Below are 27,562 nucleotides of genomic sequence, written 5' to 3' on the forward strand. Positions count from 1 at the left end.
TCAATGCGGTATAATTCCTAAAGTTTGTTCTCAGTATTTATCTATAAATCAAGACAAGGGCTGTTCTGTTCAGTGTTTGGTAGATGCCAACATTTTTTTAGGAGAGCGAAGCACAGTGAATCGAAATGAAGACAACCTTTCCATTTGAAGCAAATGCACTTTGGGAGATAAACATTTCCTTTTAAATATATACTTTTAATTGCCCTATAAAATACTTACGGCATTTTCAAACAGCATGCTTTTGCTGCTCCTTCCTCCTCTTCCGCTCCTTTTCCCTGTCCCCTTTTACTCCCAGTAGGCCCTCTTTTATCTCGTGTGTTCTGTTAGTGACCCCTCGCTTCCTCTGTTCCCCTTTTCCCTTCTTATATTCCCTTTCTAGTTTCAATGCCTGTGCATGCACATATATGTGTATGTTTACATAAACATTAAAGGTTAGGATATATATATATATGAGAGCGCATGCATTGTTTGTTATTCTGAGTCTAGATTATTTTGTTCAATAATTCCAGATTCATCAATTTTCCTACAAATTTGATAATTTCATTAAGGCTAAATAAAATATTTTGTGATATATTGTATTTTTGTTATCCATTTATTTGTTGATGAACATCTAGGCTAACTGCAAATCCTTGCTATTGTGACTAGACTAGCAGTAAATGCGCATGCCTACAAATCTTTGTAGCAGGATACAGTCTTTGGGGTGTATGCTGCCCAGAGGCAAAATAACTGGGTCATAAAGCTGTTCTATTTTTGTTTTGTTTCTTTTAAATATTTTCTTTTGAGAATGTAATGCAAGTTTACAGTAAAATATGATCATAACCATCCTTCATTTCCTCCTCCAACTCTTCCCCAGTTTTTCCAAACATGTCACCTTCACGCCTCATATCCTCACTGTTTATTTTTTGTGTAAGCTCCATGCTGACTTCTATAATGGCTGTTCCAGAAGACATTCCTACCAACAGTGAATAAGACTTAAACTTTCCCCATGTCCTTATCAGCATTTGTTGTCATTCTTTTCTTTTATTTACTTATTTTTAATGTGTAAAATTATTTTACCTGCATATATGTATGTGCACCACATATGTGCAGTGACCAGAGCAGCCAGAGAGAATGTTAGATCCCCAGAGACTGGAGTTACAGATGGTTTAGCCGCAGTGTGGATGTTGGGAATCAAACTTGGGTCATCAGGAAGAGCTGCCAGTGTTCCAAACCACTGAGCCATCTCTCCAGCTTTCTTATTCTTTTCTCTTGGTAGTAGCCATTCTGACTAGAGTTAGGTAGACTCTTGAAACTGTTTTACCTGTCGTGTCTCTGCAGGCTAAAGGTGTTGGATGCATTTTCAATATTGTTTTGGATGTTTGTGATTCTTTTGGGAACCATCTGTTCATTTCATGAGCTCATCAATTGACAGGCTGTTTTGGTGTTTAGTTTTGATTTATTTTTTTTTTTCATGTTCTGGACAGATGCTAAGCCCCTGTTTGAAGTATAACTGGCAAAGATTCTGTTCTGCTCTGTAAGATGCTTGTTCTCCTGCGGAGAGTTCCCTTGGCTATGCAAAACCTTTGTGTGTGTGTGTGTGTGTGTGTGTGTGTGTGTGTGTGTGTGTGTGTGTGTGTGTGTGTAATCCATTTGCAAATTCTTGGAATCTTTTCCTCTAGCAGCATCAGAATTTCAGATTAGGGTCTTTGATCTGCAGGAAGAGTTTGGTGGTATCCCTGCTCTTTCTAGCTCATGGAAAGCTTTGCAGTGTTGGTGTTAGATCTTCCTTAAAAGACTGGTACAACTTAGCAATGAATCCACATAGCCCTAGGATTTCCTTTGGAGAAATTTAATTAGCGCTTTGATGTTTTGCTAATTATAGGTCTGTTTAAGTAGTTTGTGTCTTCTGACTTTAATTTTGGTAAGTCATTGTAAACTTTCTTAGGAAGCCCTTGACTGTATTCTAGAAGATCTGATCGATTGTGCTTTCATTTTACATATGATCCTAGGAATGTTTCTAAGTTCCTCATGACTTTTTCCCCCCATGACTCACCGTTCAGTCTCCAAGCCTATGTGTAGTTTCTGTATTCCTCTGGATGATTTTTAGTTGTATTGCACTGTGGTCTCATAAGATAAAGGGTATGATTGTTCCTTTCTTTTGTATTTTATTTTATTTTATTGTACTTGCTAAGGTTTTTCTGTGATCGGTTTTAGAGAGTGTTCAGTTCTTGTTCTGCTAAGTATGCTCACTCTCTGTTGGACAGACACCAATTCATTCCAGTTGATCTGCGGTGTCACTTAGCTTTCAAGTTTCTTTGCCAGTTTCAGATTGGAAGAGCCCATGTCTGTCTTCATTGTTGTGCCACAATTGTGGGAAGTGTTATGCCTTTCAGTGCTGGTCTTATGGACTTTGTAGTCCTAATATTCAGAGAGGAATACTTACAGGTGTTGGATCTCCCTGGTGAATTGTTTCTTCTGTTTATCTCTTTTAGCTAGTTTTGGGTTTGGGTTGTCTTTTTGATGTTTACTTGAGATCATTTGTACTTAGGGTTATTCCCTAAGATCTTGTGAGTTGATTTTCTGGTTGGTTAGATTATAGTATTTCTGGTCTTCCTCCTCTGTTAGTGTTAGGGGTTTTCTGCATTGCACCTGGTTCCCTTCTTCCCAACTCTTTTTGATCGCTCATGGAATATGGTCTTTTCTTAATGAGACTTTGTCTTTTTCTACATATTTAATATTCCTTTAAGAATTGTCTGAAATATTGGCTTAGTTGTTACTAATTGCCTTAATGTACCCATTAGTTTAAAATATTTTTTGGCTCTAAAACTTTGACAACAGTCATTTTCTTCCAGAGCTTGAAATATCCAATTGCATACATTCCTGACTTCATGTTTTTTTTTTTTTTTTGATTTGATGTTATTATGATGTTTCTCACTTTGAACATGAGCTGGGATTTTTCCCCTTGGCTTTTAGTCTTTGCTTCTGGCTGTAACATTGTGACTGTGGTGTGTTGTGGAGAATTTCTCTGGCCACATCTCTTTGGGTTTCTCAATGCCTTTTGTGTTTACATGTTGATTTCTTTCTCTAAGTTTAGAGGACTTTCTTCTATAAGTTAATTGAATAAATTATCTATGCCTTTTGACCTTATCTCAGCTCCTTCTACTCCATTTGGTTCTTAGGTTTTGTCTTTTGAATGTACCCCAGGCTTTTTGAAGTTGTTTGTTTTTCTGGACTCTCTGTGTAGTCTTGGCTGTCCTGGACTCACTTTGTAGACCAGGATGGCATTGAATTTACAGAAATGCCTCTGTTTCTGCCTCCTTGAGTACTGGGATTACAGGCGTGCACTACTGCGCCTGGCTTCTAATGTGACTTTTGACTTGATTGTTTGTTTCTTTCATTCCCAGAATTTCTATCTTATTCTCTTTGGTTTCAAAAACTTTGCTGGATATTTCCTCAATGTTTTAAAATTTCTTGTTGAGATATACTATTTCTACAACTGAAATTTAAATAAAAAAAACCGATGAGTACTGCATGTGCAAGGGTTATTTTTACTTAGAGGTCAGGAGAAAGAAGTTATTATGGAGAAAACAATATTTTATATGGGCCCAAAACATGCACAGATTTTTAAAGGGTGTTTAAATGTATGTATGTGTGTATATCTCAGTGTGTCTGTGTGCACAAATGCGTGCAGATGCCTGCGGAGGACAGAAGGCGTCAAATCTTTTGGAGCTCGAATTACATGATAGCTGTGGTGCTGAGAACCAACGAGAGCAGCACACACTGTACGCCACTGACTCATCTTTCTAGCCCAGTGGTCCTCAACGTTCCTAATGCTGCCACCCTTTAGTACAGTTCCTCATGTTGGAGTGTCCACCAACCATAAAATTATTTCTATTGTTACTTTATAACTGTAATTTTGTTACTGTTATGAATCATAACATAAATATCTGTGTTTTCTGATAGCCGTAGGTCCCCATGAAAGGGTCATTCACCTCAGTGGTTCTCAATCCACAGGTTGAGAACCACTGCTCTGTTCCCATGTACAGATTTTTTGACAAAGTACAGTCATAGCAGAGAGAGAGAGAAAACATCATGAACTAGGAAATGAAACTGACAGCTTATAACTTACTCAAGGCAGAGAAGAGTATAAGCAGAGGACTAGACAGATAGCATGGAAATGAGTTATAGGGATCCCAAATCATATGGCAGAAAAATTGGAGTGCTTTTTGGCAATGACTTGGCATCAAAATAGAACAGCCTGCTTAATAAGATGCATGTGTAAGCACCCAAAGATGTTGAATAGAAACAGTCTGAAATTTTTTTACAAAGAAGTAACAGTCTCAGTTGGGGATGCAGAATCTCAGATGGCTTTGAGGACAGATTGATTAGAGCAACATTTCGGAGGCGGGTTCAATAGATCTTTCACAAGATCATGGACATGGGAGGTGAAGCAGAAGGGAGAAATTTCTCTGAGTTTTGTTTACCCAGCGACTGAGCATTAAGAACAAAAGGTATGAGGTGGGTTGGGATTAGAAGAAAGACAGTAAGTTTCACTTTTATCCAAAAAGAATGATATCCACATAGAAATATTTGGTCAATGGTTGAAAATATGGTCCTGGGATTTATAATGGAGCCTGGGACAAAACAGGTTTGGAAGTTGGCCATGAAGGATAGATACTTGAGTCTCTTGCATCAGATTGCATTGTCTGGATGAAAACTGGGGTGAGTATGAGGTCCAAGGATGGACCCTCCCACAACACATGCATGCATTTGAAGAATAAGAGAGAACCCAGGAAATTATTTAATCCTAGGAATTAAAAGTATGATTGTTTAAAACGGTCAACACATGTATTGAAGGTATTCAGAAAATTTCAGGAAAAAAAGTGAGAACTTAAAAGAAAGCAGAGGATTAACTGTGGAAAGTTCTGCAGGCAGTGATTGGCATGACCAATTACATTTTTTATTTCTTATATATTTCCTACATAGTCTGCATTTTTGATGATTACAAAAGATTTTTACACACACTGTCTTAGTGTACTTTTATAGTTTCTATAAAATCAATAGGTCAGGTATTGAGCCTTTTGTTCAAATGAGAAACTGAGCCTCATTTGTAAAGGTTAGAATCATATAATTTGTGATGAGGTAAGATTTGAAAATGTGTTTTACAACCTCTAATTTCCTTTCAGACTTTATGACTACTCAGAGCTCTTTAAGCTTTACTTTAAACTTTCTGCTAATACTCTTTTCATATATTTGGTGCTGGGGTAGGTATGAGAGAGCTGTGTGGCTATCGAGATGTTCTTTCTGCCCAGTGCAGAGTAGCATTCAGTAGGGGCCTGCCACACCTGGATAGCCTTGCTTAGTTTAATCTTTTGTGCATCCCATAGCCCAGCATGAAATTTTATTTCTCCACATTCAAGGAAGTCATTAAATAGAAAAAAATACAGATTTTCAAATTCATATAAAGTATTATTTTCCTTATGAAACATAAAGAATAGAGATTGCTCTCACACTTTTAGAAAGACTGGCTATTTCTAATTCTTCACTGTATTATTTTGTCTGAAGCTTATAAATTTAGGCAGCCATACTTTGCATTATGTACTATGGCATTCCAAAAACAAGTTTCCTATTTATTGCCTATGCTTTTGGAATCATTGTGTAATTAAATTTTGAATTCATTGTTTATTGTTATACATTAAGAAGCTACTGGCAACTTGCCCAATTTTTCATGACCCTCTTCACATATAGTTTTTTTTTTTTTTTTTTTTTTTTTTTTTTTTTTTTTGCTGCTGCCCAAAGAATGGATAAGCTTTATAAAACAAATGAAATTATTTTACCAGTAGGAGGCACTATTCAATGTTTTACAATTAGCTATGGTGTTTCTTGGCATGAAGATAAACAAATGTTAATCTCTGTTATTTACTTGTGCAAAAAGGAAGGGTATTTAAAGTGAATGAACATATTTGTATCCCTTTCGGCAGAACATATTTTAGCTCAAATAGACTCACTCAAGAACTCCCAATACAGCAATACAGCAAATACAGTAGTGCTAGTATTTACATTTCTCTAAGTAGATGTGTGTGTGTGTGTGTGTGTGTGTGTGTGTGTGTGTGTGTGTGTGTGTTTAGCAGAGGGAAACTCAGGAATACTTAAACTGTGTCATGTGACAAAAATCTAAATACACACTTATTCAAACGCTGGGATAAAAGGACAATGACATATAATCTATATCATAGTGTGTCTCCTAGTGGGTTTATGATTGGTTGTCATTTGATTCTCTTAAATTTATATCAATAATATATCCAATATCTTTCATAGTAACTCATAGAAAATCTCACCAATATATGGAAGTTCAGCACTTTAAGGATCACTGCTCAGCTATCACTGTGCTGATGTCTATATGTATGGATATAAGGATTAAATGCAAAATAGAAATATATCTGTGACTATGTGTGGCATTTAGCATCTTTAAATAATGCAAATCCATATACACAAACACCGGATGCACTGTTATTAGAGGTTTTTTAAAAGCTTGGTTGCAGTGATGAACAGGAAGCAGGGTGTGTATGCTTGCTGGATGTGTTTACGGGAACCCTGGGCTAGGATGTGTGCGTTTATATTATTGTCGCTGTTTTTAAAGTTTACTCTGACGTCAAGGATGAGGCTATTGCTGTTGGCTGTGCATTATTCTGTGTGTCTGGCCATTGCTTAATGAAGCAAAAAGAGACCCACCAATACTACTTTTTCCAAGTTACATTTATTTTGAACACGATGATTGTGTGTCAATTGGATTAAGAGATACTTTTTGTTTTTATATTTTCTTTGCAGAGAAAAGAAGTTCTTAGGTCACCCTCCCTGTGCCTTGGCCCAAATATCTGAAGTGAATCATGCCCCTTCTGTATCTGTAGCTGACTGGGTTGTTTTATTTAATTCTAAAAAGGTTGTGTGTGCAGTTGCTCTATTACTCAATTAAGATTTCCAGCAAATTCTGTAGCTCAATACCACATTCCTTTCTACTCTCCACCCCATGAGGACTTCTAATTAATGAGACACTTCTGTAGAAAGGGAATTTTTTTGATGGTGACAATTAACAGGCTTTATTTTTCTGTAGGCATGAGTGTATTGTGTGTTCATGTGTGTGTGTGTGTGTGTGTGTGTGTGTGTGTGTGTGTGTGTGTGTGTGTCTAGGAAGCCACTGGTCATTGTCAGTGCCTTTCTCCATTGCTTTCCACCTTCTTGGTTAGGACAGATTCTCTCATAGAACCTGGCGTTTACTGGGTCTGGCTAGCAAGCCTCCTGTCTCCTGCTCCCAGTGTTGGGATTACAAACACATCCACTGGGCCTGACTTCAGCTTTTATGTGGGTGCAGAGGATGAACGTCCTGCTCACACAGTAAATACTGTACTGACGATGCTTTTCCTCCAGCCCCTGGTGATTGAGTTTTATGGCCCTTTTCTGAAAACTTGCATCATACATTGAACACTTCCTATGTCGCAATGCTCTGCTCTTCTGTTCCCTTTTTAAAAATCACAAGCCTTAAAGTTGTTTTTCATTCTGCTCACATCGTCCTTATTTTCATACTCGATATTCCATAGTCACAAGTGATCATTTGGGTCGTTTTCTATTTTTAAATTCACACATAAATTTGGTTTTAGAGTTACTTGTGGGACATATCCTGTGACAACTCAAAGCAATCTGCAAATTTAATTCATAACCTCCAAAACCCCTGCCTCCCTCTGGTGCTCTATGTCATAAATGAAAGTGTTATTTATACAGTTACCCAGCTGAAGCCACAACATATTTCTGAGTCTTTCCCTTTCCTTCTCTCTTTTTCCCACATTACTGCCTGAGTGTATATCAGCCATGAATTCTCATGTCCCCGCCTCAAGTGCCACAGACATTCAAGCCACTGCATCTTATCTGTGTCATTAGTCATTTCTGATCCAGGCCCCTCTTGCTACTGTTACTGATTGTTTACAGATGCAAGTCGGCTGACTTTGCATTCCTCAACATCATGATATGACTTTTTCACTACCTCCCCAAATTAAGACACACTCACTGAAGTGTTGGGGTGATCTCATCCCGGCCTACTTTTTTAATTCCTACCATTCTCCATATGCTTCAATCATCCTGTGCTTTTTCATTTCCTATTTCCAGTAAGCTGAGCCTAAACTAACAGTTTGATTACATACAAAGACTGACTAGAACTGGGCATAGTGGTACACCATTTTAACCCCAGCACTTAGGAGACATAGACAGGCTGATCTCTAAGTTCAGGACCAGCCTGGTCTACGGAGAGAGAGAGTTCCAGGACATGTAGGGCTACACAGAGAAACCCTGTTTCAAAAAACAAACACATCCAACAAGAACAAAAAGAAAAAAAACTGACTAGAACTCAAACTTTATTCAAAGTTACTGTCACTTAGACTTTCAACTAAACTAGCAAATAATGGAATCAATGCCATTTACAAAGAGCATCTATTTGAAGTTCATGGAGAAAACTTAGCCTTGATAATGTTCAGTCATTTATTGCAAATCTTACTCATCTGAAGGTTTATGTAGTTATTTCTCTCCTTCTTATCTTACATTTCTCTTCCAAATCTGTGTGTTGAAAGTATCATTGGAACAGTATGTGGTCCAAGTTCCACTTGAATAAAATCTCATCTGCCTTTTGCTTTTGACAAGTCTTGAGTTCCTTTGTCTGTGCTAATGCGATGTATCTACTCATCCTTGACAGTGCTGGCACCTGAGTTTTTATAGTCATTACTATGTTTAGTGATAGGAACCTTTCAGCAGACACACACACACACACACACACACACACACACACACACACACAACTTAACACATATTTTCTTAGTCACTATTTTATTTCTATGAGCTTTATTTACCCTTTTTACAATTTGGAAGCTTAGTTGGGTGGGGTCTTGCCCTGAGGTCACTACTTCCTTTATTCTAATTATCATCAGGGTTTTCTTTCATTTTCTTTTCCTTTTTTAAAATGTAATGATATATATGTTTCATTATATATTTATTCGTTTATTTATTCATTCATTCATTTATTTAATTACTTTATAGCCTGATCGTGGCCCCCTCCCTTCTCCTCTCCTCCTAGTCCCACCCTCACACCCACATCCCCCCCTCCCCCTCTCTGAGGTACCAACCCACTCAGCATCAGGGTTTTCTTTAAATGTGTTGTCTCCTTGAGCACAGGACTTTGCTCCATTACATCCCCTGGTGGCCCTTTTCTCCTAAAACAGTACATTTTGTATTTCTCTTTGTCCAGCTTCCTCTTTTCCATTATACATTTGAATAAGACTGATCACTAATAACCACATGACACAGTGAATACTAGTTTTTTTTTTAATCTTCTCTGTAAATGTCATTAGTTCAAAATGCTTCAGTTTAGCCTTTGGCATTTTTTTTTTCAGGACAAAGGCAAGAAACAACTGCATTCTTTGTCAAAATGCCATGAGCACGGTCTCTAAGCCAGCTGGCTAATATTCATCCTCTCTAAAAGTCCCTGAGCCCCTGAGCCAGGCCTCTACAGTTCAAGTAAGCCCAGAACTGTCCTCCATGCCCCTTCTTGGATGGCTCATTAAGCCCCCACTAAAGCTCCCAACTGCTTTTCTAGTCCAAAATCCCAAAGTCTTCCATATTCCTCCAAAATCAGCACGGTTAGGTGTATCACAGCAATACATCGCTCCCTGGTACCAACGTCTGTCTTAATAACTATTGTATTGCTGTGAAGAGATACCATGACCAAGGCAACTCATTTAAAAAGGGCATTTAATTGGGCTCTTGCTTATAGTTTCAGAGTTGTAGTCTATTTGGTGATGCACAGGCACTGAAGCTGTATCTGAGCGCTACATCCTGGCTCACAGGCCTAGAGAGAGAGAGAAAGGGAGCCTAACATGGGCTTTTGAAACCTCAAAGCCTACCCAACCTTAATGACAAATACCTCCAACAAGGCCACACCTACTCCAGGAAGGCCACACCTCTTAATCCTGCTCAAATAGTGCTGCTCTCTGATGACTAAGCATTCAAATATATGAGCCTATGGGGGCCATTCTTATTAAACCAACACACACACACACACACACACACACACACACACAGAGAGAGAGAGACAGACACGTACACGCACATGCACACCCTCATACACGCATGCACACACGCGCGCGTGTACTGAAGTTTTTTTACTAAATGATTTTTTGCTGGAATAGCTTACAGATCATGACTTCAGAGCTCCATCTCTAAACCCCAAACAGACTAAAAATACAACAAAAGGAAAGGATACTAATAACATCTTCAACAAAAACTGGTATTGTAAAAATCTCTGAAAATATGAATGGTCGTGGCCTACTCACCCAGAACATGGGTGGGTTGAACAAATCACCAAAAGGAGCAGAACTTAGGATGAAGATAAGCAACTATATGCAACAATCACCGAAATTACAAATTAAAATGATGGAGAGATGACTCAGCACTTAAGAACTCTGACTCCTCTTCCAGAGGACCAGGGTTTGGTTCCCAGTACCTACCTGACAACTATTAACTACCTATATCTAGTACTCTCTTCTGACCTCCAAGGACTTTGCATACATGTGGTTAATAGACACATGTATAGGCCAAACACCCATATACATAAAATAAAATTAATCTTTTTTTAATTACATTTTTTATTAATTTATTCATATTACATCTCGATTGTTAGCCCTTCCCCTGTTTCCTCCCATTCTTCCCTCCCTCCCACTTCCCCCCTTCTCCCCTCCCCTATGTCTGTGATTGAGGGAGACTTCCTCCCCCTATATATGCTCTTAGAATATCGAGTCTCTTCTTGGTAACTTGCTATCTTTCCTGTGAGTGCCGCCAGGCCTCCCCATCCAGGGGACATGGTCAGAAAAGGGGCACCAGAGTTTGTGTGATAGTCAGCTCTCACTCTCCACTCAACGGTGGAGAATATCCTGTTCGTCGGCTAGGTCTTGGTAGGGGTTTGAAGTTTACTGCCTATATTCTCCTTGGCTGGTGCCTTAGTTTGAGGAGGACCCCAGGACCCAGATCTGCCTGTCATAAAGTTCTTCTTGTAGGTTTCCAGGACCCTGTGGGTCCTACTATTTCCCCATTCTTCCATGCTACTCTCACCTAAAGTCTCAATAGGATGTCCTCTCCTCTGACCCACTTTCTTGGTAAGTAAAATTTTTCATGGTATGTATTCCTTGGACTAGTGTTTTGATATAAGTGAGTATATACCGTTTGTCTCTTTTTGCTTCTGGGTGAGCTCACTCATTATGATAATTTCTAGATCAATCCATTTGTCCACAAATTTCAGGAATTCCTTGTTTTTAATAGCTGAGTACTATTCCATAGTGTAAATGTACCACAGATTCTTAGTCCATTCTTCTACTGAGGGACACTTAGGCTGTTTCCATGTTCTGGCTATTATATATAAAGCAGCTATGAACATGGTTGAGCATATGTCCCTGTTGTGACCTGATCTCAAGCTGTACTACAGAGCAACAGTAATTAAAACAACATGGTACTGGCAAAGCAATAGGCTGGTGGATCAATGGAATCAAATTGAAGACCCAGAGATGAATCCACACACATTTGCTCACTTGATTTTTGACAAAGAAGCCAAATCTATTCAATGGAAAAATGCTAGCATCTTCAACAAATGGTGCTGGTCTAACTGGATGTCTACATGTAGAAAAATGCAATTAGACCCTTATTTGTCACTATGCACAAAACTCAAGTCCAAGTGGATTAAAGACCTCAACTTAAAACCAGAGACATTAACCTAGTTAGAGGAAAAAGTGGGGAAGAGCCTGGGACACATAGGCACAGGAAACAACTTCCTGAACAGTACACCAACAGCCCAGGCTTTCATGTCAACAATTAATAAATGGGACCTCATGAGGCTGAGAAGCTTCTGTAAGGCAGGAGACACAGTCAGTAGAACAAAGCAACAGCCTACAGACTGGGAAAAGATCTTCACCAACCCTTCATCTGACAAAGGTTTAATATCCAAAATATATAAAGAACTCAAGAAATTAAACACCACAAAACCAAACAACCCAATTGCCAAATGGGCTTGGAACTTAACAGAGAATTCTCAACAGAGGAATAAAATTAATCTTTAAAAATATTTAAAGTAAGATGAACCTGCAGTTTCTAGAAGATAATAATAATGAGAAAATATCAAAGTCAATGGAGTCAGCTGAAGAAACATGTGCTGCATTAAACACCTTTACAGACAAAATGAAGACAATTAAATATTCAACTCAAAAGATTATAAAATCTAATATTTTAATCTTAAAATTAAGCATACTCGACCAGTAATAATATAAATATGTATATACTCATTTTAAAATTAATATTGTCAATTCTCTATTCTCTTATGCACATGGCAGGTGTGAGGAGAGAGGGAAGAAAAGCCTCGGATGGTTGGTGCTTTCGGAAAGAAAGAATATGAGAGTGATATAGGCACATAGATTAAAAGAAAACAATGGAGTCTGGAGACACTGGTTGAGAACACTGGCTGCTCTTCCAGAGAACCTGGTTCAATCCCCAGCATGCAAATGGCAACTCACAACTGTCTGTAGCCCCACTTTCAGGGGCTAACGACTTCATTTTCTGGATTCTGTGGGTAGTAGGCATATCGGGCCTTGGTCTGATGCTATGTATTCTAATACTAGTCACTGGCCCCCAAGAGCTGGTTGCTTCCCAGATGGGCACATTCTCTCATTCACCTGCCCTTCTTGTGTAAACCTTGTTTCACCTAATTTAAAGTGATTGGTTAATAAAAAATGATAAAGGTTGGGATTTGACGGAAGAACGGGAGGTGGAGTTTGGGGATCTCAGGCTGGAGTTGAGAGACCACAAGGTAAGAGGGAGGTGGACGTGACAGAGGATGGACAAGGAAGTAGCCGTTGGATGGACAGATTAAGCCCAGTAAGGATGACCTACTTGCAAGTAATGTGGATTGTGTAGCTGAGGGATAGTGAAATACCTTAGATCCAGCAGTCCAGGAACCAGCAAAGAAGAGGGAAGAAAGGTCTTAGTGGTTCCCTGGTAGGGAGAGTTGAGCAGACAGTGAATAGCTGGTTAAGGGACACCAACCATTGGCTGAAAAACTAGCTAAAGGAACTAGTTGCTGAGGAGAGATTTAGGAATGGAGGAAAAAAGAAATCCTGAGACCTAGGCATAAATTGTGGTTCAAAAACTGAAAGGTCTTGTAGCCTAGAAGAACTTTATTTTTCTTTCGCTTTTTTTTTGTCTCTTGCTCCTTGCGTCAACCCCAGTACTTTATTTAAAGTGAAATTCATTTTTTTTATATTATAGATTACATCATGATTTTTTAAATCATTTACAATCAATAGAGCATTTAAAAATCAACAGAGTAATAAAACAATCTAACAAAGAAAAACAAACAGTTCTGTATAACCTACAATAAGGCATATAGCAAAAATCAACTTCTAAGCAATGGTCAGCATGACCTGATTATTATTTCTTAAGCAATACTTGGAAAAAGTTTAATCATAAATTTCCCTGGCCTAAAGCCATTGTGTTTATGTTATTGTCGTAGCAACATAGCTTGAACTAAATGTCTTTAACACAGAAAATACCTCACTTACTTCCATTCCCAAACCAACAGGTGTGCTGTCCAAGCCTAGGCTAAAAGCCAAAGGTCCTCTGTTGTAAAATATCTGTAAAGCATGATGCTCCAAGCCCACCTTCTATTGCTTTCAAAGCAGATCCTAAAGAAACAAGTTTTCTTTTCTACATCTAACAGCCTCTAACCAGGTACTATTATATCAAAGTCCTATTCTCTTTTTAAGCAGTTGCTGTGTGACTTCACACAACAGGCAGAGCCAAGACTCTCATTGTCTCAAGCCTTTGGCCAGATGCCTTCTTTCAACATTCTCTGTGGGGAAGAGTTTTCCAGTGAGAATTTCATTAGGGCTGAGAAATAGACAGAAAGGCAGTTTTAGGAGAAAAAATAGAATTCAAAGTAATTTTTAGGCAAAATTACACGTGGGCCATATGTAACATTTGGTCAGTGGTGATCAGCCAGAGATCTTTGTCAAGCAAAGTCTCTACAACTTATCCTTATGTCTCTGACATTTAGAGGGTTGAAATCTGCCCAACTCCAATACTTTAGCTTGTAAAATAATTCACAGTCTCTCTGTGTCAATTATTTTGGAAGCTAGCAGATTAAAGAAAATTGTTGCTTTATTAGATAAACTCATACACTTGGCACACAACGTGGGGCTTAGAATCAAAGCTAACCTGAGAAAAAGTACCAGATAGAGCCACTAAACCTCTTCAAATAGGCAGCTCAGCAGTCATGCCAGCCCAGTTCAGGGTGGCACCGCATGCTGCATAGAGCCAGGACCACAGAACAGTTTTGGTTTGTACTACCAGTGGTGACTTCTTCCAAGCACAGCCCACTAGAGAGAGCTAGGTGGGGGAATCCCTCCCCAGGGCCCACTCATGGGACTGCAGAAGACCTCTGCAGTACAGCTGGTGACATCATTAGCCTAAAGCCAGGTAGAGCCTACAGAGAGCAACAACCTGCTATGCGGGAAGAATCAGATTGCTCCTTCTTCAGGGCAAAAGTGCTGCACTGTTCTGTACTGAACAGCAAAGGGAAACTAAACACAAGGAAGCTCCAGAAAAGGTAAATTTTATGTTTTTATGTTATAAAGGGAGAAAATTGGAGTTAAATTTTTGTAGACAAATATAAATAGTTTTAAGGTTGATGGGCTTGAGAAAAATAGGCATATAAAGATGAAAGACATAATAATGCAGTTTTTGGAGTTTGTTTAATGCTCTTTTGAATGATGCCAAGATACAAATAAGAGAAGGAGAGGGAGGGAGGGAGGGAGAAAGAGAGAGAGAGAGAGAGAGAGAGAGAGAGAGAGAGAGAGAGAGAGAGGGAGAGACAGAGACACAGACACAGAGACAGAGACACAGAGACAGAGAGAGATCAATCATGTTACTGATTGTGACTATTATTTTTACTTTAATAACCACCTTTGCCTTCTATACCTCTTCAAAAGAAATGGCATTATAGAAAAATTACAAAGATTTATAGATTGAACTGAGGAAAATGCTAAAGGTATAAGGGATAAAGCAAAATGAAAATAATAAAATTTGGAAAAAATTTAAGAGAGAAATTGGATTATAGATAAGAATAAGGATACTAAGATGATAATAATACAAAAAAATGGAAAAGGATAAAATTTGGAGACAAATCTCAGAGGAAAATTTACAAAAATTTCAAAATAAAATTGAGGTAAATACTAAGATAGAAGCAGAAGAAAAGGGGCCAGAACATGCAACACTACTTTGTAACAAGACCACAGGAAAGTCTGTATCTGCTAAAAACAAACAAACAAACACCACCACCACCACCGCCAACAACAACAACAAACTAAAATGATTTTTTCCAGCCTTGATAAGGGAACTACCAGGAAATGAGGAAAATCCACAAGGTTATCAGGATTTTGGATGGCAATCTAGACACACAAAATTTAAAAAGATTTAAGGAGGCATTAACCAGTTATGGCTTACACTCACCATTTGTTAAAGAGATACTTACTAACTGGGCCACACAGGACTGGAAACTCCAAAAGATTGGAGGGATTTGATGATAGCCATTCTAGAGCTGGGCCCACAATGGCAATGCCTGGCATGGTGGAAAAGCAAAGACTCACTTATGGAGCTGTTCTAGAGCAATGCTGAACAACAGCCTTCAATGCTTGGGACAAGCTTGAACAACAGGGACAAAGATAACCCAAGGTTCAAATGAATCTTTCACAGACTTTCTACAATGATTAACTAAAGTTCTGAATAGAACAGTAGCAGATCCAAATGCTGGAGAAATTCTACTTTCATCTCTAGCTTTTGAAAATGCTAATGTTGAATACAAAGGGCTATTAGACCCTTGAAGGAAAGATCTCCACCTAGTCATGAATGAATTAAAGTTACTGCAGACATAGAAATAAATGCTCATGATTCAGTTATAGTTGGACAAACAGCTACAAGAGACACCCAGACACGAAATGCCCTCTGCTGTGGCTATGAAAATTCAAGTCATTCTCTAAAGGATGGTGAGTAAACCATTTCTAAAAATAAATCCTTCTATAATGATAATAATTCAGGGAAAAGATTACCTATGAAATTTAAAAGATGTGGAAGGAATGGTCATGTGGCTCATGAGTGTAGGTCACCCAAGGGTATCCAAGGCAACTCCTTAATTTCAGAAAACTGACAAAGTGGCTTCACTCAATGCCCAACAAAAAAATAACATAAGATATTTATTTTCTGTTCACACAAAAAAAGGGATTATTCTAAAGGACAACTAGAAAATTCAAGGTCTGATAGGAAAAACAGGGCTACTGAAGACTTAGAAAAACCATCTTAGCCGGGCGTGGTGGCGCATGCCTGTAATCCCAGCACTCGGGAGGCAGAGGCAGGCAGATCTCTGTGAGTTCTGGCCAGCCTGGTCTACAAAGTGAGTCCAGGACAGCTAAGGCTACACAGAGAAACCCTGTCTTGGAAAAAAAAAACAAAAACAAAAAACAAAAAACAAAAAAAGAAAAAAAGAAAAACCATCTTACAGAGACAAAGATATTCCTAGGGATAAAATAAGTGGTGCTGAAGATATACCGAAGGACAAATATTTTGGCAAATGCCTATAAATGATAAGAGGCTGAAGTGAAAATCGCAGTTAGATGACATTGAGATTGAGGGATTACTGGATACTGGGGCAAATGTAACAATTCCCCAAGATTCCTGGCACCCAATTGTCCACTTCAAACAGTATCTACACTGCTCCTAGAGATTGGGACATTGTCTCAAGTAAAACAAAGTTTAAAATGGATTAAGTGTGTAGGACCAGAAGGACAAGTAGGAAGGTCAAGGCCATATGTGGCTCATTGATCTATGAAGTTAAAGGGAAGAGACTCATTGCAGCAATGGGAAGCACAGATTACCATCCCTTCAGCTTTAGACACAGGCTCGTAAGGGAGGGATGCCTCTAATAAATAAAAGTTGTTATCAAAGACAGTTGCTGACTGCACACAGTGTCCATAGACAGGACACCACAGAGGCTGCCTGCTCGACCTTGTGCAGGGAAGCCACTGCTGATAAGACACAAGCTGCCCCTGCCACTAAAGGAAAACCTGACATACGGGTTTAGATACAACAATGGCCTATGACACAAGAAAAGTTACAAGCACAGAGCAGCTAGTCCAAGGGCAGCCGGAGGATCAACATATAGAGGATCCACCAGTCCTCGGAATTCTCCTGCATTTGCCATCAAAAAGCAATCTGGCAAATGGAGGATGTTGATGGATCTGAGAGCAGTTAGTAAGGTCATTCAGCCAATGGACCCTCTATAGCCTGGAATCCCATTGCCTGCCTTGCCACCTAAGGACTGGCCTTTTATTGAGTCAAAGGATTGCTTTCACACTCTCTCCTTAGATGAATGTGACAGGGAAAGGTTTGCTTTCTCAGTACCTACCTTCAGGAAAGATTGTCTAACAAAGAGGTACCACTGGAAGGCCTTACCACAGGGATGTTAACTAGTCCAACTTTATGCCAATATTTTGTACAACAGCCATTAGAAAATACTCATAAACAATTTCCTCAATCCATAATTTATCATTATATGGATGATATCTTTCTGACTAATTCAGGTGATTTAGAGAAAAAAATGTTTGGTGAAATCAAGAGAACCTTTCCTTGTTGGTTGGATTACAAATCACTCCTGAAAAGAATACAAAGAGGAGATGCTATTAACTCCCTGGGATATAAGATAGGCATACAAAGGATTCGACCACAGAAAATACAAACCAGGAGAGACCAATTAAGGACTCTTAATGATTTTCAGAAATTGCTGGGAGATACTAACTAGCTATGTACTAATTTACGTACAATTGATTTGAGAACTCAAGAGCTAAGGGATTTAATTCAAACTTCACAAGATGATAAGGACTTAAACAGTCCAAGAAAAGTATCAGCTGAAGCTGAAAGGAAATTGGTTCTGGTAGGAAAGAAACTACAAGATTCACATCTAGATTGTACTGATCCAAAGATGGCCTGTATCCTAGTCATCTTGCCGTCTCCTCATTCTCTCACCAGAATTCATATGCAGAGGGAAGATTGTATCCACACAAACAAAATTACAATTGAAAACAAAATTAAAAATTAAAAACCTATATAGAAAATATATAGGTCATCAAATCGAATGGGTCTTCGCTTTGATTCCACCGATCAATCAGCCTATTGCTGGGCCAGTACCGTGCTGGTTCAATTACTATTGTTCTATAGTACAGCCTGAGATCGGCTATGGTGATTCCTCCTGAGGATCTTTTATTGTATATATAAGATTGTTTTAGCTAGGTCTTGGTAGGGGTTTGAAGTTTATTGCCTATATTCTCCTTGGCTGGTGCCTTAGTTTGAGGAGGACCCCAGGACCCAGATCTGCCTGTCATAAAGTTCTTCTTGTAGGTTTCCAGGACCCTGTGGATCCTTCGATTCTTCCATGCTACTCTCACCTAAAGTCTCAATAGGATGTCCTCTCCTCTGACCCACTTTCTTGGTAAGTAAAGTTTTTCATGGTATGTACCCCTTGGAATAGTGTTTTGATATAAGTGAGTATATACCGTTTGTTTCTTTTTGCTTGTGGGTGAACTGACTCTCACACGAACTCTGGTGCCCCTTTTCTGACCATGTCCCCTGGATGGGGAGGCCTGGCGGCACTCAGAGGAGGGATAGCAAGTTACCAAGAAGAGACTTGATAGTCTAAGAGCATATATAGGGGAGGAGGTCTCCCTCAATCACAGACATAGGGGAGGGGAGAAGGGGGGAAGTGGGAGGGAGGGAAGAATGGGAGGAAACAGGGGAAGGGCTAACAATCGAGATGTAATATGAATAAATTAATAAAAATAAATAAATAAATAAATAAATAAAGGTTAAAAAAAGAGATTGTTTTAGCTATTCTGGGTTTTTTGTCTTTCCATATAAAGTTGAGAATTGACCTTGTGGAAGAGTGAAGGAAGGATAAAAGAACCAAGCAGAGACTGGAGCTCCACAAGAAGACCAACACAGACCACTCACCAGGGCCCATAGGGGCTTACAGAGACCAAAGCACCAAGCAAGAACCCTGCATGAACTGCGCATAGGCCCCCTACACAGATGTAGCTGATGGGCAGCTCAGTTTTCACTTGGGTCCCCTAGTAAGGGGAGCAATGACTATCTCTGACATGGATTATGTTGTCTCCTTCTTGGACATTTCCTTTTGGCAGGGCTGCCTTACCAGCCCAAAGAGGAAGAAGATGAACAAAGGCCTGTTGTGATTTGATGCACTGTGTTGGGTTGGTGAGTGAGAGGGTCCCCTTTCTTAGGAGTCTGGGCAGGGCAATAGATGGATGAGGGGGGGAGGAGGAGGATGTCATCCTATGATCCTATGATCAGGATGTAAGGTGAATAAATAAATAAATAATTTTAAAAATTCTTATAAAATAAAATATTTCTGAATTGATGCTGAAGGGAAAAATGAGACTTCGTCAAGTAGCTGAGGTTGTGGTACTTTTCACTAATGCTGATATTGCCTTGTTGTGGGGAGAAAATAAACATTGGCAAAGAGCTTGCAGTACTTTGGAGGGAGAAATTAATAACAGATACCCTAAAAGCAAGAGACTTCAATTTATAAAAAGAACTAATCGGATTCTCCCTCATATAATAGAGGCAACATCAATATCTGGAGCCTCTACATTTTATATTTGATACAAACAAATCAGCAAATAAGACAGAAAAAAATAAGGTGATGAGAGTCCTTATTATTCAGTTCAAAAGTCAGAGTCATACACAATTCTTACAGTGTTACTAGATTTTCCAGAATCCCTTAATATAGTAACTGACTCTCAATATGCTGAAAGGGTTGTTTTGTATATAGAAACTTCTGAGCTTAACCAGGATGATTTTGAACTAACTTCGCTGTTTATTCAGCTACAGCAAGTGATCAGAAATAGGAATCATCCATTGTATTTAACACATATTAGATCCCATTGGGTCTGCCAGGCCCTCTAACACAAGGCAATAATGAAACTGATCAGCTATTAACAGGAAGTGTGCTAGAAGTGCCAGAATTTCATAAAAAAGCACCATGTTGACAGCAAAGCCTTTAAAAAGGATTTTTAAAATCACCTGGCAAGAAGCCTAGACACTTGTAAGGAGATGTCCTACTTGTCCTTTATATAATCAAACTCCATGACTTGCAGGAAGTAACCCTAAATGTACCCAAAAGAAATGAAATTTGGCAAATGGATGTCTTTCATTTTGCAGAGGCTAATAAACTAAAATATGTGCACCGCACTATAGACACTTATTCAGGATTTCAATGGGCAACTGCTTTACACTCTCAAAGGCTGATTCTGTGATTATGCATTTACTAGAAGTTATGTCAGTTATGGGAATACGTGTACAAATTGAGACTGACAAAGCTTCGGCATATGTCTCTAATAAAACAAAGCCATTTTTACATGCTATAATATAAAACATGTTACAGGCATACCCCAAAACCCAAACAGTTGGGGGGGGCGGTCCAATTGTACCTTAAAGGAGATGCTTAACAAATGGAGAAGGGTATCAGAGACATAGACACACATGTAGGCAAAGAACTCATGCACATAACAAATTAGAACAAATGTTTTGTATAAAAGACTTACATAGTCCCTAAAATAAAGACAACAGGGAGTCACACTTTCCCACTAGAGTTACTAAATAGTGTCTACTCTGAAGAAGCACACACCCTGACGCTTCTTATTGTAGTAAGTGGAATCTAGTTGGTATGGCAACCAGTGGGAAGATGCATGGAGGTGCCAGGGAGAAGAGTCAGTTGGGGAGTGCTTGCCTACAAACATAGGGACCATCGTTTGATCTCCAGAGTCTATATTAAAAATAAAAAATGAGCTGGGTACAGTGGCGCACACCTGTAATCCCACCACTTGAGGAGGCAGAGGCAGGTGGATCTCTGTGAGTTCAAGGCCAGCCTGGTCTACAAAGCAAGTCCAGGACAACCAGGGCTACACAGAGAAACCCTATCTTGAAAAACCAATAAAATAAAGTAAAATAAAATGAATTTTTAAAATGGCAGGTGTGATAGTAACATAGGATTATAATGCCAAAGCCGAGGAAGTGGCGACAAGTAGATCAGTGGAGTTTCATGCACCTACAACCACATGTAACCACACATCCATGAACAAATGCATATAAACACTTTGTGGAGTTTCCATCCTTTGGCACATAAAGAGAGTACACGTGTATAGGCTAATGGCAGGCAGTTCATGATAAAAGTCAGGATTTGGAGTAGGAACTCATGAGACTGGCACAGAGCTCTGAATGAAGCCTGTTTGGCCTTATAAAAGTGTCTTTCTAGAGTAAGTGAAGTAATGCTTTCATTCTTCTCTGGAGTGAGAATAGCCCACTTCTTGGGCATATTAGATTCCATTTGAGAAAGGAGCAAGTTAAAAGTGAAAAGGCAGTGATAATGATGAAGGACTCAAAGTCACTTAGGGTCAGTGGAGGAACCGGATTAGAAATAACAAAGACTTCCATGGCAGTGGAATAAAACACAACACACATTTGAAACACCAACATGCCAAAGGATGAGAAAACCCACTGAGCTAAATATTGGAAATTGTGAGAATGCTGATTCTGGCTAAGTATGAGTCTCCAGAAATGCTGATGAGCCTAAGCATCCTAGAACACTTTTACTCCATAAGCCAAGAACGCAAAGACCTGCCTGCTGTTTATCCAGAATTATTTGCAAAGCAAGCAAGCTTGACAGATACAATAGAGACTTTGGGCAGAGAGCCAGGTTGCTCACCATTTATTATAAGAACAGTAGATTCCATAGTTTGAGCATTCCCAGTCTAGGACACAAACCTACTCTAGGACACACTTGTTTCTTTATATGGTGCCTCCATAGGACTTAGGGGAACAATGTAATGTTCACACTGGCTGCTAACAGTGAAGTCTTTGTCTCTATCCCAGGCATCTCATGCCTTCTACTAATATCCATATAGTAGTTATAGTGTAATATATTAACCTGTAGGTAGTGTAAGATCAAGAAATAAGATCAAGATGCAGCAGGGGAGAAACACAGTAGTTCATGGGCTCCCAATCTAGAGGTGTTCAAAGTGCACAGGTGGCCCTTAGGGTGGAGACACTGGGCCACAGCTATAAGATAATCTCTTATGGTTTCCTTGGGCCTTCAGTGTCACTCAAATTGCATACTCCATTATTATAGTTCATAAAACACAGTGTATACGTTTCAGCTTCCCTAGAGAATTCCAAGAGCACCTTAGGGTGTTACTTCAAAAGAGGAATACTGCTGCGCCCCTCCAAGTTAAACAACTAGGAAAGTTCATTATAAACATGGCTTTGAAACTCATTTAAATGACCTAACTTTCTCAGTGCCTCCATATATCCCCACGAAGGATCTTTCTTTACTGTTAGATTAAGGGAAATTCAAATTATTATGTCAAGAATGTAATCCATCTCTAGTATGATGTCAGATCTCATAGCACCTTGGGGGAGTCAAGATTTGAATCTCTCTCATGCTTGTTTTTGAGAGCTTGCTTTTTGGCTTGTGACAAGTAAAGTGCCTTTGACTTGCCACATTAGACATTTGGGATCATGAGTTTCACTTGTACTAAAGAGATTTTATTATTTAATATGGTGGTAAGCCCATATTTCATATATTTTTATTTCATTGCTGAAAGGTCCCGATAAAGTTTATCAGGCTACTTCAAACAATAAATATATTAAAATTGACCCTAACATCCTGAATGAGTGCTATAATTCAGACTGTGATTACAAACGGTAGGCAGTCTTCATCGAACACAAAGCTTTACAACAAGCATCATGCTCAGAAACTCAGTCTTTGTTTTTGCCTTTGCCATTCTTTCTGCATTGTGCATGTTCAGCCACTGGGTGGCAGTATGTACTCAAGAAAGCCCAATGAAGCCTTGCTTTGACCGAACTTAAGATGTCAATTTGCTTGCAGGGGCAGACCTAGAGCCCTGACACAGACACGTGTAACAAATGCACAGCATGGTCATCATGTGGGTCCCCTAACAATGGGCCTCTGTTGTCCGCCTTTGGATCTCCTCGCCCTTGCTGGGCTGCCTTGTCTGCTCTCAGTGGGAGATGATGCGCTCACTCCAGCTGTGGACTTAAGGTGCCAAGGTGGGTTGGTAACTCTTGCCAGCCCCCTTCTCTGAGAAGGAGGAGAGGGGAGAAGGGGGGAAGGGGGACATGAGGGTGGGACTGGGAGGAGAGGGGAAGGGAGCTGGGATCAGGCTGTAAAATGATTAAATTTAAAAATGAAACTGGAATAAAGGTAATACTCTTAACATTATTCCAGATAATAACTACATATCTGAATCTTAGCAACTAGCCATACTCTCCATTAAGCATCTGTCCTGTTCCAAAAATGCTACTTAGACACAATGTATATCATATGATGCATATTATATTACATAGGATATATTATATCCTCCTACAGTACTTGTGCTATACCTTACTGATAAAGACTCCTCTGCTAAGCTGAAAAGAAAGTGATGTCAATTTTTTTTTAATCTTGTAAAATAACCATTTATCAAATATTTAAAAATAGAAAGTGTTTGTTTTGTTGTTGAATGCAGGAGCCTACCTATAGGTGAGTAAAGAGGCTTCTTTAAAAGAAGGGAGAGGAGGGGGTAAGGAGAAGGAGGAGAAAAGAAGAAGAAGAAGAAGAAGAAGAAGAAGAAGAAGAAGAAAAAGAAGGAGAAGGAGAAGGAGAAGGAGGAGGAGGAGGAGGAGGAGAAGAAGAAGAAGAAGAAGAAGAAGGAGAAGGAGAAAAGAAGACACAACATTTAGTTTGGGTCTTAGAGTTTCAGAGAGTGAATTCCTGACTATCATGCTGGGAGACCATTACACAGAAAGAACTGGGAATAGAGTGGGCTTTGACACACCTCATTCTACAATAATATACATCCTAATCCTTCCCTAACACTTTTACATAATGGGAACCCAACTTTTGAATGTGTGATGCACATGCATGTGTCACACATACACACACTCTCACTCCTAACTCAGAAGATAACCACTTGCAAAGGAAAAAAATCAGTTCTTGCTAATGGAATTACCCATAAGGCCAAGGCTCATGGCCAGCAGATGGCCAACACAAAACAAACTTAATGGCATCTTTAGGGATTCTTTGTCTTTTAACACGGCTGATGGTTTGTTTGCTTGTTTGTTTTACAACCTTACAGGACCTTTGCATATACATTACGGCTTCTGGTTTTGTGTTTCTAGGGGATTCCTGTGTATATAAACATGTGTGTCTCTGAACCACATGTGTATCTCATGCTTTTTCTTTGGCTCTTTTTCTGTTTGTTTTGCCATATACTAGTTTTAATTTTATTATATTATGATGATGATGATGATGATGATGATGATGATGATGATGATGCCTATTTTCTAAGGAGAGACAGAAAGCATGTGAGTTCTGATAGAAGTGAGATGGGTAGAATTTTGGAGGAGATTTTTGGGCACTCTGTCCTGCTGTGGGTCACTGTATTTGTAATCATCTACTACAGGAAAAAGCTTCTCTGAGCACAAATTGATTGATGAGTATAGCAGAGTGTCATTAAAGGTCACATTCTAGGTTTCTTTAGCAGAACAATAGTATTTGGTTTGGCTATCTGGTCTCTGGTTCTTAATGACTCAAGCAGTGTCCTAGACGGGTTCCATGTCATGCAGTGAGCCTTAAGTCAAATCAGATATTGGTTCATTACTCACACAAATTTTCTGCCACAGTTGCACCAGCACATCTTACAGGCAGAGCACCACTGGAGACCAAGGACTTTGCAGCTGGATTGGAATTTACCTTCCTCCCTTAGTAGCGTGCAGAGTCCCTTCCAGTACCATGAACACTAGTCTTTAGGGCGAAAGCTCTAAGGTAAGCACTTCTTAGTGTTTGAACGTCGTGCAGGTGTTGCCTTCAGCAGTAGGGCCTTACCATCAGTTTGTGGAGAGCAACCAGTAGTCTTGGCAATAGCCTGGGTGGTTTGGGGCATCCCATAGGGCCCCTTTGGACAATAACTCAATTAGGCATAACCCATTGCAGGCACTGGAAGTTTCATTTGGTGATGAGATATGTCCAATTGAGGCCTACCACCCTCATATTTGGCAATTTCTTTTAAGCTGCCTACACCCATGTATATATTTGGTGAGGCTTCTATTGTAGTAGGTTTTTTATATGGCCCCTCAAATGGCTTTTAGTTTTAGCTGTCTCTTCCTGTATTCCGTCCCTTAACATCTCCATTTGATCTTTGCATTCTTGGCCCGCTCCTTCATCCACTCATAACTATCTACTCTATCTCCCCTTCCTCCACCCCTCCAGCCTAGTTTCTTACTCTATATGTAACCTCAATGGTTCTACGGATTGTAGCTTGCTTATCAAAGATTTCACAGCTCACATCCACGTATAAGTAAATGCATGCCACATTTGTCTTTCTGGGTCTAGGCTCCTCCCTTGGAATGATTTTTTTTTATAGCTCTATCCATTTACCTGTATATTTTATTATTTCATTTTTAATATCTGAGTAATATTCCTCTGTGTACATATACCACATTTTCTTCGCATTGGCCAACATTTAGGTTGTTTCAAATTCCTGGCTGCTATGACTGAGAGCAGCAAAGAACATGGTTGAACAACGGTCTCTAGAGATGTTTTAGTATGTTAATATTTCTGTCTGCCATTTACTTTCAACACATTCTTTTACCTACATTTTCATGCAACAAAAATTTGAAAAATACAATGCATATGGTCTTCCTAGTGTCGCATGCTTCATTCCCCTAATCTGCTTGCCCATTTCCCAACCCCAGTGCTCTTATTTCTGTGGCCATTGCCTGGAGATGGATTTTGTCCTTCCGTACTGTTTCCTGAATGTCATAACACAGCCCACGGATGTCAAGAGCTGAGCTATTAAACTCTAGCACGATACCGGGACCTTCCTGATATTTTGTGCCCTTATCCTAGGAATGATATAAAGAGCAGATGCTGGATGTTCATACACTTAAATTAATTCTATTCCCAAAGCAGAATTAGATCAATTAATTTATTCTGTATAGAATTTCTCTTCAATGTCTCATGTTGCGGTGGCCCAACCATAACACTATTTTGTTGTCACTTCAAAACTGTAATTTTGCTACTGTTGTGAATCACTGGGTTGAGAGAAGAAAATACTTCTGAGAAATTGCAGATTGAGTATGATTATAACAATGAAACCCCCTCAACAAAACCCATTATCTTTTTTTTTTTTTTTTTTGAGACAGGGTTTCTCTGTGTAGCCTTGGCTGTCTTGGACTTACTTTGTAGAACAGGATGGCCTCAAACTCCTGAGGATCTGCCTGCCTCTGCCTCCCTGAGTGCTGGATTAAAGGCACGCACCACCACCGCCTGGTCTCCGTATCTTAATACAACAAACATGGTCGTATCAAAGCTCATATTTGGTTGTTTGTGGATTTTTCCTATGTTTTACTTAATAAAAATATTATCTACTCTTAAATCATGTCTTATCTTTCTCATATCTCAAATGAAAATTTCCTGTTTCTTCTATATGTTTTGCTATCTAATTTCCCAAGGGTCATTTAATAATATTTTGACATTTCCTTGAACCATCACATGGCACTAGTTACTGCTGATTATAATGGCAGATCTGGCTCTTTTTTTTTTTCTCTTAAAACTTTATTTTAGAATAGCTTTCATTTTTACAGAAAGTTTCAAAGATAGTAGAGGAAGTCCTATTAACCCCATTCTTAGTGTCTCCTAACATCTTACATTAATTTGGTTTACTTCTTGAAACTAATGAACTGGTATCAATATACTATTATCAAATAAAATCCATACTTCATTCAAATTACATTTCTTTTCACGTAATGTCATCTTTTGTAACTTAATATCTCAGCATTTCTTTTGGGATCCCACCCAGGATCCCTCTTTGCATCTAATTAGTACCTCCTCATGGCCTTCTTGGCCATGCAGTTTTATGATTCCATTATTTTACGTGATTATGGCAGCACTGAGCTGTGTTGGCCAGGTGTTTTATTGAGCATCTCTCAGTTCGGGTTTGTCTACTCTTCCTTCATGATTTCATTCAGGATATACAATGCTCTACCTCAGTGAGGGGTGTGGCATCTGCACAAATTATCTGAAATCCTCTGTCTCAGAAATGTATTGTCTATTTCTTCACTTATATAGTGTGAGCTCATGGATACATTTTTTTTTTGGATTATAAACTAACACTACTTTATTTTTATTGTTCCAATGGGTCATTTGGAACTTCTGCAGATGATTTCTCATGCACCTTTGATATAACCCCATCTATGTCCCTTCTGAACTACAGAGCTAGGATTCATCTTATTGCAGTCCCTGACAGCTGCCTGATGCTTTTAATATGTCATCGAAGTTCAATTTTTAAAAATATTGAGTGTTTACTGAGTGCAGAGCCTGGGATTA

The 27,562-nt window shown here is 39.1% G+C and overlaps 1 protein-coding gene across 1 annotated transcript in view; it reads right to left on the reverse strand.

The window, feature by feature from the left end:
- Nucleotides 1-15,744, reverse strand: part of CCDC122 (coiled-coil domain containing 122) — an 82,307-nt gene extending 66,563 nt beyond the window's left edge. Inside the window, exon 1 of the mRNA XM_084767147.1 lies at nt 15,587-15,744. The gene's annotated coding sequence lies outside the window, so the exon portion shown is untranslated. The remainder of the gene's footprint in view (nt 1-15,586) is intronic.
- Between the last annotated feature and the right edge of the window lie 11,818 nt (nt 15,745-27,562).

Source organism: Acomys minous (genome assembly GCF_964271855.1).
Source record: "Acomys minous genome assembly, chromosome: 18".
Classification (NCBI taxonomy): Eukaryota; Metazoa; Chordata; class Mammalia; order Rodentia; family Muridae; genus Acomys; species Acomys minous.